Source organism: Excalfactoria chinensis, chromosome 3 (assembly GCF_039878825.1).
Source record: "Excalfactoria chinensis isolate bCotChi1 chromosome 3, bCotChi1.hap2, whole genome shotgun sequence".
Taxonomy (NCBI): domain Eukaryota; kingdom Metazoa; phylum Chordata; class Aves; order Galliformes; family Phasianidae; genus Excalfactoria; species Excalfactoria chinensis.
Window position 1 is genome coordinate 24,154,022 of NC_092827.1, and position 12,823 is coordinate 24,166,844.

General features: G+C 36.1%; 1 protein-coding gene across 1 annotated transcript in view; it reads right to left on the reverse strand.

The window, feature by feature from the left end:
* EYS (eyes shut homolog) overlaps nt 1–12,823 on the reverse strand; it is a 710,358-nt gene that overhangs the window by 156,954 nt on the left and 540,581 nt on the right. The gene's annotated exons all lie outside the window — the stretch shown is intronic.

Sequence of the window (12,823 nt, forward strand, 5' to 3'; positions counted from 1 at the left end):
TTATTTGTTGTAAAAGGGAATTTTTCAGGACACAAGTTTAAATAGATTATTACTGTAGTTCCTCTCTGATAAATTCCAACATTAAGACAGAATGGAACCATTTGTATATTCATGAACATTACTGAACATATTCAAATACTTTCCATATTTAGAAATACATGTCTTAGCAAACCCAAATTATTCATTCTTTCACTAGAAAAACACTTCTGAATAGTAGCTTCAAAAGGATATCCAGGGAGATGTTATCAGCCTAATTCATTTGTATCCTTCAGATTTTTCAAAGACAATATTAAAACTTAATAGAAAAAAAAAAAAAAAAAAAAAAAAAAAGAACAGTACACAATGAGTCTGGCATCATATCATAGTATCATAGTATTGTGCGAGTTGGAAGGGACCTTAGAGATCATCGAGTCCAACTCCCGGGATTCGAGCCCTCTGTGTAGCAGAGCGGCACTTCTACCCCCTGCTCCACAGGGGGGGATTCGAACCCGGGCCCCCTGGTGTTGCAAACGGGAATTCTACCGCTGCGCCACCGGAGGCACACACATCCTTTTGTAGATGTGAGCCAGGGAGAGAAGTAGTAGGAAGACACAGAGAGAAATCCCCAACAAGAAAAGAAATACTTTTCACTTATTGGTGTAAAAGCCTCTGAAGCCTGAATAGGAAAAGAAAATGAACTGTTTCACTTTAGTGAACTGCTTAGATCACTGCCTATGTCAGAAGTACAAATCACATTGTACAGACTTGCTCTTTACTTCTTATAACCTTATTGAACTGCAGTTCAGAAGAACAGATCCTTGTATTGAACCAGGAAACAACATACTTTCAAGGATTCAGATAATTCATTTTTTGTTACAGGTGAATGAAGCAATTGAAGCTGTTGAAAACTAGAGAGTCAGTAGAGGTGTTCTTTTTTCTCCTTTTCTGATTTGGACCAATGCTCTGTACAAACAAAACACACTGTGGTGCACAGCACACTGACTCAGGAGAAGTAACTAAATATCGTGTTTGAAACCTGCATTTGTCTGCCAATATGCTCATCTTCCTTGGCAAGCCACAAAGAATAATTCTGTGTGATTTATTACATCTTTATTATTAGAAGTTCAATGCTTGTATATCAACTGTTCTTTCCTACCAGCAAACTCTGAAAGGTCATTTCAAAATGAAGCTGCTGCTGCGACAGTTAGGCTGTTCTCTCTTTCATAAAAGCAGAAAGTGCTCGGTAAGGAAACTCCAGCATTATGTTAGATATTTATTTATTTATAGTTTAAATAAATCAACCCAAATATTCCTTGGGAATATTACTTAACTGTTACACATAAAGCTAAGAAATCTTTTTAGATTTAGATACAGGCAATTTTTCGGATCGGAGATGTGCACACACATGACAGACATACTAACTTTTCATTACATTTTGTTAAACTATTACAGCTTGAACTTGATTCAGTATCAAAATTAGAAAAATGAAGTAACTCCTTCCTTTTAAAAGTATTTCTGATTGCCTTCTCTTTCCTTCATCCATCATGAATTCAGGACATACATTCTCATCAACTCCAAGATGCAGAGATTAATACTTTACCTCATGCCTGATATTGATTTTAGATTTAGCTGTAACAGATTTTTTCAGCTAGAAGGTGCTAAAATCAAAACTGTACCAAGGCAGAGAGGGATGCATGGGGAAAGATGATTATCAGGGTTACGTGATTTCAAAGATCTCAAGCTATCAGAGCTAGAAAGTCTGCTGCCAGGAATAATAAAAAAACAAAACAAAACATGGCACTTCCAGCTGTTGTATGTATTTTTGACCCTTGAGCAGCTCACAAAACACTCACTCTATCCAACAGCACTAGACAGTGTTTGCTTTACTCAGAACAACTGTTGTCTATGCTGCAGCAGCATCTAAGCTTGCAGAACAGGCTCAAAACTCAAATTCTTCCTTTGTAATAAATCACTACTGGCAGATAGCAAAACATACCTACACAGTCTGATCTACAGACAGCAAAATAAATCAGCTTGCAGGGACTGTTTTACTCTTTGTGACATTTATCACTGACTTACAGCTAACACATATTTAATAATAAATTATCTACCATTTCCTACTACCTAACATACTGGGTTATATTATAAAAATCTGAAAAGCTTTATTTTGCTTCTATATAGCTAAAATTGACTTATTATCTACAGTATCATTATCTGTCCAACTGTCAAATCTTTAGCTACATTAGCTGGACTTTTCTAGAGCTGTTTCATGAAGTTCAGTGCTACTTCTGTTGTTTCTACCATTTGTTCTTTCCACCACTGCTACTGCTATTATTTCAATTTCAAACCTCTGCTGTTTCACAGTGAATTTCAATTACATGACTGTTCAAGGCAAGATAAAAAAAAAAAAAAAAAAAAAAAAAAAAAAAAAAAAAAAAAAGCATCATAATGTATTTTGTTGCGACTTTTAGGAGCCAGCCTTCATTGGTCTGAAACAATAAAATTAAACAACAAATAATGAATTTGTCTGAAAGACCCCCTGAAAAGGGTTTTCAGCCTTGGATACTGAAAGCAGTAGCTGGGAAGCACATATTCAACTAGAGTCCTAAACACAGAAATTCAAAAATAAGCATATTACAATTACAATTGTAAGAATTACTAAAAGAGATCTGAACTGTATGAAGTAGCAGAATTCAGAATAATAATTGCTAGAATAATTAAATAAGAAGGAGGTTTCACAACTGTGGCAGATTTGTTTGTGTACCAGCTGCTCTATTCTCCCAGCAAATAGAAGGGTCATTTCAAAATAAGGCTTGACTAAATGCAGTGGACTAAAAAACAGGAAGAGAGTAACAAAAACACTTAGAATCAGTAAAACAAAATATGTCGTGCCACCATAACTGCATCCTTGGCATGACCCAAGAAGTACAGACAGATGTTGTACCACTAGTTTACTACACTCAATTTTAAGTTTACAGACATGGCTCAAGGAACACTTAGTTCTCCGTCTCTGGAGACCACAGCCTGAACAGCAAAAGAGTCAAAGTCTTTTAAGATCAGCTCCTATACTACAAAACACAACTACTAACAATGACTTGTTAATACGGCATACTGCTTTAGGACAGGGAATTTATAATCACTATCTGGGCTTGAACTAAGTACTGTAGTATTAACTTTCAATACATTTTCCCTAGTCCAGTGATCACCTGCAATTGTAAAATAACCTTCCAGCACAGCTCTGCCACTAGCACCACGTGATATTATTTTGTCTCTCCAGTACAAGATAAAGGAAACAAAAAAGGAGTGGATGAAATAATACTGAAATCATATTTCTTCCTGCTCTTAAACACATGCTCCTCATCTGCCTTACTCTAAAATCTGCTTGGCTAGAAATAACCACCAACAAAAATTCTTATTTTTCAAATTATATAGAAAACAACATGAATGAAAATGGAAAAACACAAGGTTGAAATGAACCAGCATTCAGCACAATCCAGATGCAGCTGAGAGCAGAAGCAGTGCTGATTATTCTTTAGAAAGGAACACAATCTCAAAACACACTGAAAAAAATAAAATATCTTCACATGAACACATCCCAGGATAAAGAACGTCTGCTTTTTCGCTTGTAGTATCTAATTATTAGCAAAGGTTCATTTTGCCTTTTATTGTTTTTGGAGTTTTCTTATTTGAACCACATTTTACTCAGAGTTACACCTCAAATATTTCTTCCTAACAGTCTCAGAGCTGATGGGTTTTGGATTGGAAAATGTAATTGCTTTTCTGGGATTTTACTACATTCATCTGGTAACAAAACTGCTGAAAAGTATCAGAGTGGATGAACTGCAGGTAAATGATCCAAGACAGATTTAATCTAATTTATCTACTAAATCACTTTAATTAGTTTTGGACTGTCAGCTCCTAGCTCTATGTTCTTTAAACAAAGAACAACAACACAACCTCTTATTTGAAAGTAGATCACTGTCTTCCTCAAACCACATAACCTCCCAGATATTCAAAGACACGTAAACAAACCCATAGTTCAGTACTCGCTTTAAGAGAACATCTTGCAGAAAAGAAGTATCATCAGTATGCCAGTTCCAGTTTCGTAACACAAAAAACAACTGACATCTGTCACCTTGAAAAACATTCTTCACCTTTATTATCTAGTAGCCTCTGACCTCACTGCATATTAAGCATTCTTGTTTAAGCTGATTTAAATTCACATTTTAATACATGCTCATAAAAACTGAAATTTGACATTTGGTTTGTTTTTCTGTGTTGCTTTTATGTATATATATAATATACATATATATACACACATATTGAACCAACAAAAGACAAACTTGTCCCGCCCCCCCCCCCTTTTTTTTTTAAAAAATGTACAGCATGTGAATAAACAATAGATGTCACACCTTCTTTTAAACAGTGCTTCCTTACTCCCCAGCAGCAAGTGTTTTGAAAGAAGCCTCATATTGATATTAAAGAACAAACTGTGTGAAATAAAGCCATTATTTTAACATCAAAGCATTTACAAAATTATATCCAAAGATAAAGTGAATCTACAAATCATACTAGCAGTTCTAACAGTGCACATACAGGTCTCGCTCAGGTGCCACGAGAGACTTGTCCAAACATTTTTCAATGAAAAGAAATGAGAGAGAAAATAATAAAATGAACAAATGAACACAGATATAAACACCACATTCTTAAAAGCTGATTTTTTTTTGTTGTTGTTGTTGTTAATTTTTATTTTTTCAAAGCTAGTGGAAATTCCCATTCATATTAAGAACTGTGTGCCTAATTAAGTCTTTTTACCCCTTTCTTTGGCAATCTGTATGTGCTACTATGGCACAGAACTCTGCCATGGAATGAACAGAGTGGCAACTGAACTCACACAACTGCTGTAAAAATGTGCTGCTTGGATTTCATCTACATTCAAACATTTGCATAAGGAGCTATCTGGTGACAAAATGTGTTTATTCTTCCTTGCTTCTATTTATGTATCAAGGAGCCAAAACATGTCCTGATGGATCAACAAAATAAATGATTTATTCTCAATTACAGAAGAAATCTTTCTGTTTGCTAGGAAAGCTGGGAAGAGACCAGAACACCAGTTGGTGCAGGTCATGGAATTAAAGCCCTAGTAAGACAAACATCAGAAAGGAGATTTACAGATGGGAAAATATGAAGGAGGGATCTGAGATACGTATCTCAGATATGAGAGGTATAGGATCAGAAACATTGAGGTGATTATCCTGCTTTCAAGAGCTGACTCTCCCAAAGGACTTGTACCTGGGGTAAATACACACACACACACACACACACACAGTGGGCTCTTCAATTCACCCCATTCATTTTTGCTGCTCGAAATAGACCAGTTATAACAGATGAAATTTGCATATGAGCAAAGCTGCTAAATACAATCGTTGTGTCATATGAACAAGTAACTAGTTCAACCACTACCTAGTCCAGCATTCTTTTTAAGACAGGGAATAGGAGAGGGTACCACACAAGTAAGTAAGAACACGGCAAACATGTAGCAATGCTTTTGAAATATGCTCCCCCAGGCTCCAACAATTTGCAGTGTGTGAACTTCATGAGCCAAAGATTCTCTCTTTGTGTTTAATACCTTTTAATGAACCCTCCCGTGTATTTATGCATGTTGCTTTCAGAACCCATGTAATTGTTAGTATCCACAGCAACCTACAAAAAGAGTTCCACAGCTAAATTACACTACGTGGAGAATACCAGTGGAATTCCCAGTGATTTCAACGAGGCTGAGAGCAGTTTTTCTCTCAGAACATACAGAGTTAAAAGAGAAAACTAACTATAAGTTATCCTCTTCTCTGATCTGCTTAAAGAAGGCAGCTAAAAGGAACTACTCCTGCATCATCTAAAAACTATGGGAAAATATCATTCCATGAAACATGGTTATTTGGACATGCTATTAGCAGTTCTACAATTCTAAGAAACTAGCTCCAAAATTGGGAACTGTTTTTTCCTGAAGAACTTCCTATTTAACCTGATATTATTTTTAAAAAAGAAAAAGCCTATTGTAGCTGTTAGCATGTACTGAGATGAAAGTAAGAAAATCAGTCTACACTTTCAGTGTACAGAGAAAAGTATTTTCTTGATATGTAAAGAGTAGTTAGGCACAACAGAATGTAACTACTTTTGACATTTGATGTCAAAAGATCTTTCTATTAAGAAAAAATTTCTGCAACCACAAATAAATAGGTAGAGCTCATGAAGCCCTGAACCTTTAAATTGTTTCTCCTTACAAGTATGCATTTGTTGTGTCATGTGAGATGTTCCTGTTCCCAATCCTTGTGCTCATATAGAGAGGTAAGTCCAACTTCAGTTTTCCTATATACACAAGTGGATTTAATTCATGCCTCAGTTCCTTCATGCCTCACAAATAACAATGAAATACCATCTAATGAAAGAGATTAACTTATCTGAAAAAAGAACATGAGGAGGTGTGTAAAAGAGAGCAAGAACTTGCTAATTTGAAAATGAAAGCCAGAAAATCCTTGTCTGAGTGAGCTATAGTTATGGAATTAGTGGAAATGTGGAGACTATATTCATGTTCATTAATGAATTAGATGTAGAAGCTTAAAATGTTACTGTTCCTGTTATTATGCCCTCAGATAAGATCTTCCAATCATGTGAACCATGAATACTTTCAGTACATTTCAGCTCACAGTAAAACATGCTATCTTAAATAATGTACAAATGAGAACATTACAGAATTCATTTTTATTGCCATGGATTACAATAGTATCCTAAATTAGCTGAAAAATGATATGGCAGACTCACACTTTACCAAGTCTCAGTAAAAATCTCTAAAAATAAGCCTTTCACTTCATGAATTCAACTTCATTCTTCCAGAAGGCAAATAACCAGTCAGCTTTCAGAAAACAGAGCACTTGATGCAGCTTTAAAACTTTGTTAGCTCTTACACAAATCATGAAACAAATACTGCCTTCAGGCAGGCAAGTGGAAAACAGCTTTCTAAAGAAGCAGCACGCCCTTGATAGCTTCATTAGCCACAAACAGTAATAAAACAAAACACAGATACATCCAGGAAAAGCTTCTATGGTCTTTGGTTTTGGTTCTTATTTAACTCCTGCATTACATTGTATATTATTACAATTCAGTGACCATATCATTGCTATAGTCTTTTTTATGTATTTAAACTTTTCACTTTTGTTGTTTGAGCATGATCCTGTTCAAATTTTTCACAGAAAAATAACTAACTCTCATGTATACTGGGGGAGTTTCAAGATGGTTATACTTTGGATAATCAAAATGGTACTGCTGTTGTGTAAAATAAAAGGAGCAAACTTCAACACTTCCTGCTCAGTCTTTTTTTGTTTCAGATTTAGCAACATTGGCTTCTGTGAGAAAGTTGTCATAGTTATGGCACATTAGACCTGGAGCTCCACCTTCTACAGGCATGACATGGAATGTGTGAAGTACAATGACCTCTGTAGTTTTGTGAAGTCTGTAGTAGAATACTCCTTTAAAAAACCAAAAACACATGGAGAATTTTCATGCTGGATCTGAGGTAGCTGGAAACTTGACTGGACAACTTCACACATTCACGCTGCAGAGGGGAAGAGGTTTTAAACCTATCGGGTAGTTTTGAGGCAGATCCTTATGAGGTAAGCATTCTAAATATTACTGTTTGTAAGTCCACAAAGATGCTGCTACTCACAGGGCACTTGTTGCATGACATGCTTTGATCTTAAAAAAAAATTCATCCATTGCAAAAGACAGTAACTTAAAGAATGTTCTACTTCTTAAAGAAAAAATAAATAAATCACAATTTCTTCCATGTTTTAAAGAAATCCATTAAATACTGTGATTTTATAATTGTTAAGTTATAAAAACAAACAAACATACAAACAAAACAAAAAAAAAAACACAAAGTGTCAGAAAAGCATATTAAGGTATCAAAACAGCTGTTAAGACTGAAAGTAGTTGTTATCTTGCAGACATTGTTAAAGTCTACTGAAGGCAAGCTGAAGCTGCTGCTACAACATTTCTAACAGATGTCAAGTCCTATTTTCCCTCATTTTTAACCAAAACATATAGATCAACTTATATGGCGGGTGTATTAAGCTGCATTGTATAAGCAAAATGATCTGGTTACAAGAATACCACCTTTGTTGATGTTACAGCATGAGATCTGAATTTGTTCATGAAGAATAGATTATTGCATCCTTAACATCTTCAGATTATGAATAGATCCCCTGAATTTGAACCCAACATCTACATATACATGAGGTACAATCAGAGTCCATGGAAAAATTATATCTTTGAAGCATTCACCATTACAATAGGAAAAACATTATCACCAATCCCCTCCCCACTCTCTCCCCCTGCCCCCCCCCCCCCAAAAAAAAAAAAAAGTATTATTAAAAAGAACTGATCATACAGAACAGTGAAAAAAGGTGGAAATAGTACAGAATAACATGAATAAGACTAAGACAAAGAGGGGGAATTATTCTACCATTCTCACATTCATTTATAATACTCATTAAATGGATACTTCATACATAGTTACTTCTATTAGCTCAAATCAGTCTGTAATAATACCATAGGAAAAATGTGTAAATATTGAAAACCAAAGTTTAAATATGCAAGTGATGACAAATGCTAAAGTGCACTATGACACCCACTGATTTCTGAGTTGTATTGTGCATAAAAGTGCTTTTCTCCAGCTCAAGAGAAATAGAAAGCTTTCAGTCCAGAGATTTCTATGGGTATTAACAACAGCAGGGGCAGTTCCTTCTCTACAGAGTTTTCAAGACTGACCAGTGATAATGGAAAATACATCACAAAATAAATCTACAATACATTTAAAAGTTCACAGTTTACTGCAAAATAACCATAGGATCATAGAATGGCCTGGGTTGAAAAGGACCACAATTATCATCCAGTTTCAACTCCCCTGCTATGTGCAACCACCAGACCAGACTGCCCAGAGCAACATCCAGCCTGGCCTTGAATGCCTCCAGGGATGGAGCATCCACAATCTCCTTGGGCAACCTGTTCCAGTGTGTCACCACCCTCCATGTGAAAAACTTCCTCCTAATGTCTAACCTAAACCTCCTCTGTGTCTCAAAGACCATTCGCCCTTGTCCTATCACTATCCATCCTTGTAATTCACCCTCCTGTTTACACACTCCTTTCAAATACTGGAAGACCACAGTGAGGTCTTCCAGATCCTTCTCTTCTCCAGGCAAAACAAATCCAGCTCCCTCAACTTTTCCTAATAGAAGAGGTGATCCAGCCCTCTGATCATCTTAGTGGCCCCTCCTCTGGACCCGTTCCAACAACTCCACAATCTTCTTGTGGTGACAGTCTCCTCCCAGAGTGATTGTTGTATACATTTTATGGATGATCTACTGCAGTAATTTTTTTGAATAGAAATGCTAAAGAAAATCTTAGCCACTCAGAGATGAAAGCAAGCGCACCAAGTTAGGTATCATCAGAAGAAAGGAACAAAAATGCATTTGATACAAGAATTTGATACAAGATATTCCTGTATTTCTGAAAGCACTCAAACTAAATAATTACCTTTGTTTGATGGGTCTGAGTCCTAAAACAAGCTGCATTTTTTTCAGAAGATGACAGATTTTCATCAACACAACAATATGATCTGATACGCCCAGAGATTCCACCAGAGATCCTTTGATTGGTGACAAAACTCTTATACTCTTCAGCCATGTATTCCCAACTGGCTAGAACATACTCTAAAACATACTTGTTTAGACAGAGTGAATATTCTCTGCAATAGTCCAATACTGTACAGGCTGTGTTCTCCTCTGAAAGTAATTTGGAAATACTGGTGTGGGGATAGATTCATTTATGAAACAACACACAGTTAAGTAGTATACACTTATGATACAGTTTTATGAAATATGTCAGGAGGTTCAATGATCTATGTCTGTTATCCACTTCTTTCTGGGAGGCACTGTCACTAGTAATGAGATATAAAATACAACACAAGATTAAAACTGAGACTGTGAGGTTTGATAAAACCAAATGCTAACATGAAGCCAGTACACATTCATTTAACAGGACAATTTTATTTAAATCCTTTGAAAAGGCTGCCATTTGTTGACAAAATGCTGAGAAATCCCTGTAACAGATGATACATGGCTGAGGTGGCAGCTAAATATACTATTATCAAATCCAGTTACAGGCAAAGCTGCTTAAGTGAATAGTTTAGTATAACTTGGATCTGAGATATTGTTAGCAATGGATTTCATGGTAGACAAAATGACGGATTTTTTTTTCCCACTTTTTTGGTATCTATCAGTATCTGGGTCTGCTAGAATTATTTCTGTTATGCTCAGACCTCTAGGGTATGTCTGAAACGTACACCTTGTCTTGAAGAAATAATGTACTGTGCATTCTGTATGGCTAGCTGCAAGGTGACTTGGAACGAGGTGCAAGACCAACAAGCTACCTTTACCATACAAGGAATGTATACTGAAGTACATGAAATAAAAGCATGGGTGGTTTTTATAAGCAGTTGCTCACAAGCTATTTAATACTTATTATTACATTTCAAAGTATGAGATAATTACTGCAGCTATTGCTGACCATATTTAATGTCTTGAGTATGTCTTTAATGTATTACATGAGCCTGAAAACGAACAAAAAAGCAAAAATCTCCATTGTTTACCCAAAAGCAAAATAAAGCATGTGAGCCTCCTATATCCATGGAAGGAAATAACAGCACACACTGGAAGAGAACACTGACCACAGGGGTTGGAAGATTTCTGTTTTGTTTGGTCTTTACTATCATGTGAAGATTGGCATGAAGAATTAGTAAGAATTTCACAGAAGTGACAATGCAGCAGCAGCTGCATCACCACGGGACACACTAAGCCTGCCATATCCAGCAGCCTGGTTAGCGCCAGCAATAAGGAAGGCAGAGAAACTGGGAAAAGTGGTTTTATAAATTAGGTGGCACTTAAGTAAAAAGAATCTGGTTGAATTATGTAAAACAGTTATAAGGAGCTTTCAGATCATCCTAATTTTTAGCTCTAGGTAGCAAATCTCCATATTTAAGCAAACAATCAGCAATCAGCTGTTCTTAGAAGACCCCCAGGCACGTTCACAGAATTTCTTCCCTTTTAATGCTTCTATATAGTTCACATCCTTAAAGCACGAAAACAAAACAAAACAAAAAACTGAATAGAAGCAGAGATACAGAAAAAAAGGAATTCAGAGTGTCAGATTGAAGTAATAATAAGGAAAAAAACTGTTGTTGCCTTAGGGTGATGTAGCAGCCTCAGCTAAATGAGAGCTCGTTATAATATTTCTCATTTTATTATTATTAGCATTAAAAGAATCCACATAAAGTCAACATGAATTATACACAGATCCTGGCTAAACAAAATCCAAATGAAATACAAGCTAACACTTCTGTACAAGCTTTCCATTATAGTGCAGTAAAACAAGTCATTTGTCTAATAATCTTAAGAGCTATCTTCATTTTATAGGAGAAAATCAGAGAAAATTGTATATGTTTATGCTCTAAAAGGAGTAAATCCTACATTTAAGACACTTAGGAAAGCTGTACCTTCAACATGGGTCCAAAGGGCTGAAGCACAACACAGGGTCATCACAATGAAAACCAAAATCCAGTTCTCAGCTGCAGGCTTTGTATCTAAGTCTGTGTTTGGCCTGGCACATGACCATCAGAAATACAATCCTAAGTATCAGAAGATCAGAGGACGTTCAATCCTGGAAAACTGGGGCTTCACCTCTTTTTTTGAAGCAATGATGATAAAACTGACAACACTGGTTAAAGCTATTAATAGGTTTAAGGTAAGAAGACAGGTACCCAAACTCTAGAGCTTTCACAGAGATACACCTTTTAAGAGACAGCTTCATTCAAGTAATTGTACAAGGTCAATATTTACAAATAGTTATTGAGAGCTTGGTTATCACAGCTTGAGTTCAGGACTACAAGAGCTAGCTTGCTAAAAGCAGCTGCTAATAGCATTTTATAACTATGACTGCAAAATAGACACATTTTGAGGAATGACACATTTTAGAAATAATGCATTATAACTAAAAACATTTAAAATAGTATTGCTGCTATGTTCTAGGTGCCTCTGTCCAGAATGGTCAGTACAATATTTTACAAATCCATTTTGCACATAGAACTTACAGAGGAAAACAGAAGTGCATGCTCAAGAGTGACAAAATCATTTGTCATAACCAAAGTTTCAGAGAACTAAACAAAATAACAAAGCATTGCATTCAGCTTAGCACTAGTGTTTAAATATAGTACATCCAGCAGTTCAGGCTATGAACTTTCAAGGTAATTAACAGAAGTGATCCAAAAGAAGCAATTCCCCCCCCCCCCCTCCAGTTATAAGTCAGGAGTATGCATAGTTACCCTTAATAGATGAAAGTATGTTTGTGGGGCGAATATACAGGAAGTCCCAGATAACTTGTCACATTCTTTAGAATTTCATTCTAAGTGTTCTGTAACTACCTACAACATCCATTACATCTATTTATCTCTCGTATCTCTTGAGACACAGCTAAAATGTTGTGCTCTTTAACATCTTTATCAATGACATCAATGATGGAATTGAGTGCACCCTCAGCAAGTTTGCTGACAACACCAAGCTGAGTGGTGTGGTCAACATGGAGGAAGGAAGGGATGCCATTTAGAGGGACCTTGACAGGCTTGAAAGGTGGGCTCAGGTGAACCTAATGAGGTTCAACACGGCAAAGTGCAAGGTTTTGCATTTGGGCCGGAAGAACCCCAGGCACCTGTACAGACTGGGAGGAGTAGTCCTTGAGA